A 9119-nucleotide genomic window follows, 5' to 3' on the forward strand; every position below is an offset into this window, starting at 1 on the left:
GAGCAGAGAGAATGTAAGATCTAGGCTACAGAGGGAAGGACAGTGAAATGCTGTCTTCCGGGCAGGAGAGAAACAAGATGGAAGGCTGAGGATTGTGGTAGACCAGTACTTGCCTAGCATTCATTGATTCCCAGTACAAAGAGAGGAAAGGAGAGGAGACAGGATTGGGGGGGGGGGATAAAAGAAAATACATGGTTCTATACTGTGGGTTCCCCTTATTAAAGAAGACAATTCACCATCAAGCTATTGAACACCCACACTAGTAAATACACTTTAAAAAGAAAACAAAGCAAAAATTCAAGAATTAATTCTCTGTCCTCATTATGTTTATTAAAAATAATGTGGTGGGGTATGAGAATCTGACACATTACACTTTATCAAAAGATACAATGAATTTGTTCATCTCTCCACACAGTTATCTCAAAACTTGTCGTGACATAAGTAAGACCATTTTTTGAGTAAGAAGGAAAATACACATTCTGGAAACGGGAGGAGTGGAATATTAATTAATTCATTTATTTATTTATTAATAGTTAATTAGTTGAAAATGTTTTTACTTGATGCAAAAACATCTTGGAAGCTCCCAAATGTGCTAAGATACCTCTGGGCACCTGTAGTCATTTCTTTGATCAAGTGGCTTAAAAAAATAAAATAAAACCCACACACCCCTCTTCTTGCCTGACATTCCAAAAAATATTTGCAATCCTCCTACACTCGGCATGATACCATCCTACGAAAGTTTCCCCAGCACGTGTGCCATTTAGCCAGAGGTCTAAGGATGCCACTACCTTTCCTCCTTTGCTTCGACTCTTGCAGCTATGGCTGCGGATCTCAGAGTCCTGCCTCTCTTGTGACCTAGTTATCATTTCCTGCATACCAAGAAGAGACTTGACTTTGCCGGCGTAGAAAGTAGCCTGTCAGCATCTTGTCCCAACAAAGGCATTAGCTCTTGAATGTCTTCCAGTTCCCAGGAGTGAGTAACAGCCGCCCGGCATGACCGTACTTGAGCCACCTGATGCTCCAATCCTTGAAATAAGGCTCACACACGAGTTTGAGATGAGCAGAGCCAAACCACCTGCTCACTAGGGTGTGACCCCAAAGGAGGATGTAGGGATGAGGAGAGTGGGAAGACAATGTCTGGGAAACTGAATGCAAAAGGCACGTTAGCTTCAGGCAAAGGACACAGCCAGGAACGGAAGTGAAGGGATCTGCTCATTTGCCTGACCTCCCTCGGCATCTCTTGGAGCCAGACTTTCCAGTCAACCACTGGTGTCCAGAAGCACCTAGAGTAGACAAGATTCCCTGGAACACCTATATACCTGGGAGCGCTGGGCAAGTAAAATAAGCCTCACCTGTTAAAGTTCTAGTTATGGGTTCAGCTGCAATTCAGGTACCTAAGGACTGTGTAGATAAGTAGGTCTTATCTCCTGCTGAGGCCTAGAGCTCTCCAGTGTGCCTTCCCCCATTCCTGGAGCAACCAGATGATTGTCTTTCTGAGATGTGGTACCCTCTTTATCACTCAAGATGCATCTTGAAGCCACTTTTCCAGGCAGAGAGATGAAAGAAGATGAGTCTTCACTGTGAACTCGCATAGGGCCTTGGTTTTCCACACCACGTGATCACTGGTGCCATCATAGCCTTGTCTACTTGGCACCCCGCAGACGCTTCTCAGAGGTTCACACGTGTCTACACAGTGATCCAAACACATGGGATTACTGCCACCCTTATTTCCTATGTCTATTAGTCATTAGATGACTTTTCACACTTTACCTCCAACTCGCATTTCTCTCACCAACCTCTGCTGTCTGGTCTCACAGGTTTCAGAATTCAGTGTCTGTATTAATACACTAAGTGACTTTCGCACCCCAGGTACAGAATCAAAGGATGGTAGGATAGCAACACGAGGAACCTATCTCCAATGTTGTAGTTGTCACCCCAGGGAATAAAAAGATATTGGCTTATCATACCCGGCTCTCTTTCCTAGGGGGGCTAATTTTCTAATATGTCCCCTTTTTTAAAAAAGTATACTACGTTTACTTATTTAAGTGAATACCAAGACATACACGTGGGATCAGACTAGAACTTGCAGGATCTGGTTCTCCTCTTCTGCGATGCAGATCCTGGAAATTGAACTCAGGTCATCAAGATTGGCAGCAAGCACCTTCACCCGCCATTTCCCCAGCTTCTAATTCATTTTTTAAATATCCATCAATTACGCAAACCACTAGAAATTCTCAATGTATTATTTCTGGATCACTGTCATCACAATACTTCAGCAGAAACAGCTGATGAGAGGAAACATTTATTTTGTCTGTGGTTTCTGAAGGTTCAGTTCAGGGTGGGATTGAGGGTAGGGCACTACAGAGCAGTTCGTGGTGTGGGAGCATGTGGTAGAGGTTGTTCAGATGACTGACAACAGACAATGGAGCAGAGAGAGCCCTCCACAAACCAGGACCCATGCATAACTTCAAAGGCCCATCACTAGTGACCTACTTCCACCAGCTGGGTACCCTATTCTGAAGGTCCCACAGCATCCCATAACACCACTGGCTGGGCACCATATCCTAAAGGTCCCACAGCATCACTAGCCACACCACCAGCTAGGCACCCTATCCTAAAGGTCCCATAGCATCCCATAACACCAGCAGCTGAACAAGTATTAAATAGATAGATAGATAGATAGATAGATAGATAGATAGATAGATAGATAGACAGACAGACAAGATATGAGAAGGATATATTTGGAAGGAGGACATGGGAAAGGGGTTGCCCAAGAAGAGATGGGAGGTAAAGTGGGGAGCAGAGGGGAGAAATATGATCTAAGTACAGTGTATGCACATATGGAATTACCAAATAATAACTACAATTTAAAAATAAAAATAAAGGGAGTAGTATAGTGCATGCATATGTGAAATTACTAAAGAATAAATACAATTAAAAAAATAAAAATATAGGCAGTAGTTTGGAAGATTTTCCTACCTAATGGAAAATAAAAGACCTTGACCTGCCGCTACAAAAAAAAATCCAACATTAAGATGAACTTTATTTGTAAAAATTTAAAATTTTTGTGATTTTAACTTACATATTTACATATTTTTCAGTGTTGTGTAAACAAAGACCAGAAATCACAAATATCTTGCCTTGCATAGGCACTATTAGAGCCTTGGGGTCATAAAATCTTAAGATCCAAGAAGAAAACCACCTCTTCTGTGAATAAAATGAAGCTTAAGTGACCTATGTAAACATGTCGGTAATCACTGGGATGTCAGATACCCTAGAAACCACTCATTTCCCAACTAACTAATCTTGCTGTTCTAATAGCTGAAGAATTCCTCCCACTTTTAACTCATTACATACCAAAGGACATTCTAAGATTCCAATAAAAAAAAATCCCCATTTAAGAGTAGGACGAACATAGCAAGACATAGCAAAATATTACATGAATAAAGTTTGCTAAAAATAAACACAGACAAAACCTAATACCTCTTTGATATTTTCAGTTTTGCCTTAGGCCTCTCATAGAACCAGTTGCCACTTGCTGTCAAGATGTCACCTCTGCCAAAGTTGAACTGGAGTCCTATGTCAAGATAAAAATGACTACTCAAGGTTCTCCATGTAACATTTCATTTATATTTGCATGAGTCTTTGAGTACATATATCTGTACTTCTCTTTGAGATAAGGAAACTAGAGAATTGAGCCACTTGTTTTAGGTCCTCCAACTTACAGTGTCAGATCTTGGTTTTGAATCCATCCAGATCCACAGTCCATTTGGGTCTATTTTTCTGCTGGTCGATGTTGGGTATAGAGAGTGAAACGAGGGTGAGTAAGATCACTGGGCTTGAGCTTCATAGTAAGTGCTTATTGTAGTTGACTTTCTGTTGTTGTGATAAACACCTTAACCAGAAGCAACCTGGGAAGAAAGGATTTTGCTGTGGGATGTTCTCTATGCTGTGAATGTGTTATTCTGATTGGTTAATAAATAAAGTGCTGATTAGCCAGTAGCCAGGCAGGAAGTAGAGGCGGGACAAAGAGAGAGGAGAATTCTGGGAAGTGGAAGGCTGAGTCAGGAGATGCTGCCAGCTGCCGCCATGAGAAACAAGATGTAATGTACCAGTAAACCACAAGCCATGTGGTAACTTATTGATGAATAGAAATGGGTTAATTTAAGATATAAAAACTAGATAACAAGAAGCTTGCCACAGCCATACAGTTTATAAGTAATATAAGTCTCTGTGTGTTTAATTGGGTCTGAGCGGCTGCAGGAGCCGGGTGGACACAGGAATACTCTAGCTACAGGATTTATTTGCTTTACACATCTCAATCACAGGCCATCAGTAAGGGAAGTCAGGGCAGCAATTCAATCAGGAGCAAAATCAGAAACCATGGAGGAAAGCTGTTTACTGGCTTGCTTTCTTATAGAACCCAGATACAGACAGATTTTTCTTTGGGACCATCATCTCCCCAATAATGACACAGACTTATTATTATGAAAGTTTGGCTGATAGCCTAGGCTTGTTTCTAACTAGCTCTTATAACTTAAATTAACCCATTTCTATTAACTTACTTTCTGCCTCATGGCTTTATTACCTTATCTCCACAGTGCCCATCCTGCTTGCTCAGTATTTCCTGGTGTCTCTACCTTCTTCTTCCCAGTGTCCTCTCTGCCCCGAAAATCCTGCCTAGCTATTAGCCATTCAGCTTTTTATTAAACCAATCAGAGTGATACATCTTCACAGTGTACAAAAAGATCATTCCACAACTCCCAGGACCATCTTCCCAGGAGTAGCACTGCCCACCATGAGCTTGGCCTTTGCACATCCAATATTAATCAAGAAAATACCCCATGGACCCTCCAACAGGTCAATTTGATGGAGGCAATTCCTCAACTGAGGTTTCCTCTTCCCAGATATACTGGCTGGTTTTGTGTGTCAACTTGACAAAGGCTAGAGTCATTAGGGAGGAAAGAACCTCAGTTGAGAAAATACCTCCATGAGGTCCAGCTATCAAGCATTTTCTCAATTAGCGATTGATGGGTGAGGGCCCAGCCCATTGTGCATGGGGCCATCCCTGGGCTGGTGGTCCTGGGTTCTATAAAAAAGCAGGCTGAGCAAGCCAGAGGAAGCAAGCCAGTAAGCAGCACCCCTCCATGGCTTCTGCATCAGCTCCTGCTTCCAGGTTCTATCCCTGCTTGAGTTCCTGTTCTGACTTCCTCCAGTGATGGACTATGATCTAGAAGTGTAAGCCAAATAAGCCCTTTCCTCCCCAATTTGCTTTTTGGTCATGATGTTTCTTTGAAGCAATAGAAACTCTAACTAAGTCACCAGGTAACTAATTTATGTCAGGTTGACAAAAACTACCCAGCACAGCAATCATGCCCAAGTCCACACAGTCAGACTGTAGATGAGCTACAAGTCCTGTAGTGACCTAGCTTGTTCCTGGATCCAAGTCTCATTGTTTTGCTAGCCATCTAGCTTTGTGATCTTGCTTTTGTCTATTGCTCTCCCAGTTTTCCCAACCCTCCATGGTATTGCTTGGGGTAACTCAATCTTCTATGAGCTCTTTGCTCTCCTTTGGTGTCTTTGTATCATATCTATCACTTAGGGAAGTGAGCGGCAGTACTTACACTGGAGGATTAACCTAATTTTTGTAGGTACCTAGGAACTCCTGGAGATAGGCTTCAAGAACAGTCCTACACTCCTGCAGTTGTAGGTAAAAGGTTGTGTTTGTGGGTTTTCCTTGAGAGTTAGCCCACAGCTTTTATTAGAGCTTTTAAAAAAAGATAAAACTCCAAAGATCTGAAGAATTCTTTCAAACATTTCTTCAAACACTTGAGTTTTCTTTGAATTGAAAAAAAGAATGAAAAAAGAAGTGGAAAAAAATAATGCTATCCTTCTTGGTAATTTTCCAGTCTACCATGAAAAGGTTTTTAACTGCCCGGCATTTTTATGGAACATATAATGTGCTCAGAATTACTCTCAGTTGCTTCCTATGATAGAATTACAGAATTCCTGTTATTTGGGCTATGGATTCCCAGTCCTAGTACTTCCCTCTTTTCCCCATTTGGATGACCATGCCGGATTGTGCCTATGCACTGCTCATTTGGAAACCTAAGTGATAAATGTTCCCAGGCTCTTATCTGCAGCCTTCCCTTCTGGGCCTGACTGTGCAAGTTCTTTCCTAATGCTGGGACCAACGCCAATCAGTTCTTTAAAAAAAAAAAAAGAAAAAAATCCCCCAAAGGAAACCCCAAACCTATTGAGAAATGTGAAGAATGTGAGCCCAATTTATTTTCCACGTCTATTTCCTTTATCGATCCAAGCTTCAATAAGAAATGTAACGCTGATTTGGGATAAAAGTGCTGAAACTTCCAAATCTATAGTCAGGTTTTAATACAGTGAGCAACTTCAGTTATCAATATCTCAACACTAAAATCATCCAGACACTCAGAATCTTACCAAAATGTTAAAATTACTTCAGTGTAGTCAAGAGAACTTTTACCTCCAAACTATTCTTTATCAATGACTCTTAGGCACACATACACATTTTTGTTAAGTGAATCAACATTTTCTAATTCTATACAGCCACTCTTCTAGCCCTGGAAACAGAAGCATGTAGGCAAATTCATGGGGTCAATTTTTCAGCCCTTAATCCTAAAGTAGATAATATAGATATGCAGGCTTGGTTGTGTAGAATCTGGACTGAAAATACGTATGTTTCTATGAAAGAAAAAAAGCCAATAATGACCAAATTTGGAGTCACATGCAACCAGCATAAAACCTAAGGATACCACTGGCCTCACTATTTCCGGTAACTATTTCCAAGGTTCAGAAGTATCTGAGGCCCCGGCTATGCATCAAATCTGCAAAGACAGCCCTGTGCAGAAGTTCTTGCTTGTTAGAAGTTTCAAGTCCCCCAAAACCAGAAGCTGACCCACCTCATGGGTCCTATAAACTTTACCAAACCCTCACCTCACAACAGCAACTCTTCCAGGAGACACAAAGAGCAGAAATGGCCTTTCCTGTTAGAGGACATCATGCAGCCGTTGTCAGGAAGATGTGGCCGCAGTGAACACACTCTTCTCTTAGGATGTTGGAGGTTCGCTTCGCTGTGTTATATGGATCTAGAATTGAACAAGCAACAGATTTAAAAAAAAAAGAAAAAGAAAAGAAAATGTTGAGATGACAACGTTGAAGCCGGGGTGGGTGTAGGGCAAGACAGCCATTCCTGCGACACAAGCAAAGGATCTCAAGGTAGCACTTGGCATAGGAGTAACTCCAGGTGGACATATGTTAGATTCACCATGTAGTGTGAAAATCAGAATTTCTTTACATAAGGTAATTTCTTCTGGAATATAGAGAAATTCCACCTCTCTATTAATGTAGCAATGCACTCTTACTTGCAGTCAGGAGGTCTAGTTTGTTTTGGGGTTTGTTTGGTTTTTTTTTAGTTAACTTGGTTATTTATTTTGCTCAGTGTCGCATGGAGAAGTCTCACTTAAGTGAGTGCTGCCCCCATTACTGGCATGACTAGCAACCCCATGTAAGTGTTTATTCTAGCTTCCTGTCATTGACAGCTCACCCAATGGCTCATAGGTTCTTAATTTCTAGAAGGAAGAAAAAGGAGGAACTTTTCTTTTTCTAGCAAACACACAGTGCTTACATTCCTTTAATAGGAAACCCTGGCCTGAGTGACTTTCAAATATTAACTCATGAAACACAACGCTTCCAGGCTCGGGGATTTTGTACCCACAGTTTAGTCTCCTATTTCTCAGAAATATTTGGAAACTGTTCATGCGTAAGTCTCAGGATGCTTGCTTAAAGGAAATTGTCTGACCCTGTTCTAAATCAGTCTCCATAACTGTGAAAGATTTGTGTATTAGCCCCCATTTTATTGAGAGATGAAATCCAGGCCTAGATAACAAAAAGTCCCAGAGCCAAGATGAAAACCTACATCTGCCTGGCTCTAGAACTCATGTTCCTTCAGCAACACCATGGTCCATAATTGAACATAGGAGGAGGATAGACATACTGAAGTTGCTCTGCTGCAGTTTCAGCCATATCGAGCAGCCTCCAGGCTCAAGACATCCGTAAGGGCACTGTTCTATCTCACACATGGCCCCTTTGAGACCAACATATTTGGGAGTTGTACTAGCTGGCAGTGAGTCATCCAGAAGGAACATAGTACTAGGGCATTTGAATGAAAGAAATGGGGGTACCTGATAATTTTTAATATTATACATATATAATATATAATATTAATGTGAGTATACAGTGAAGAGGGAGTCTAGCAGGGGGAAGCCAATCTGCTTGTTCATGATGAGGCTAGAGTTCCTGGGTTACCATGTGAGGAGTAGAATGGAATTGGGAATAAGCAAGGAAGGTACCAGGACTGAGAGCTGACCATAACCCCAACAATGAGAACAGGAGCCCAGAAATCACAACAGGAACACACACTCAGGTTGGACAAGGTAGCAGAGTTCCAGCAGTGTCTCCACTTAACTATGGCCCATTGTCACTTGAGATAATGAAAGCCAATACTGGATGGCCTTGGTCAATTCAATTTCACCAGATACTTTGCCAGTGTGTTTCCAGAGGCATTTCTATATGCTGCCTCCCAAAGTGGAACATGATGCATTTCTCATGTGCATTTACCCATAAAATGGCTTTTCTGTTCCTTAACAGACATCAATCACCATCTTCTGAAACACAAAGAAATCAGCTAAGAAACAGTGGGACTGTGTTTCTTACATCCTCTCTTTGCCTCCACAGTTGAAAAAAAATCACTTCTTACTGGAATAAGGCTGTGACTTCCCAAGGGGTCCAGGAATCTGGACCATGCAGAGAAAACCATGTCACTGGGAACCCAGAAGAGTGCAACACACACGAGATGAAAAGTGCATTAAAATATGACTCTCACTTTGCATAACTTCACGTTCTATGGCCATGAAGTCTTTCCAGAGAGGTAGAATGACATTCTCTTCCACTGCACTCAAAACCCAGGTAGCATTTTCACAATGGTTCTGCGGCCTTGTTCCTCCCTTTCCCGTAGTCAGTCATTAAAAATAAAAGGCAGCCTAGGCACACCATGAACTCCAGATCAGCAAAACCCAAAAGTAATC

General features: G+C 41.6%; 1 long non-coding RNA gene across 1 annotated transcript; it reads right to left on the reverse strand.

Annotated features, from left to right (window-relative positions):
* Window positions 1-296: 296 nt before the first annotated feature.
* On the reverse strand, window positions 297-4494 carry LOC131923403 (uncharacterized). The gene is made up of 2 exons (XR_009382601.1): window positions 3726-4494; window positions 297-1686 (listed from the first exon to the last, which is right to left on the reverse strand). It is a non-coding gene; the product is annotated as an uncharacterized LOC131923403 (long non-coding RNA).
* Window positions 4495-9119: the final 4625 nt, after the last annotated feature.

The sequence above is a fragment of the Peromyscus eremicus genome, chromosome 13 (assembly GCF_949786415.1).
Source record: "Peromyscus eremicus chromosome 13, PerEre_H2_v1, whole genome shotgun sequence".
NCBI lineage: Eukaryota > Metazoa > Chordata > Mammalia > Rodentia > Cricetidae > Peromyscus > Peromyscus eremicus.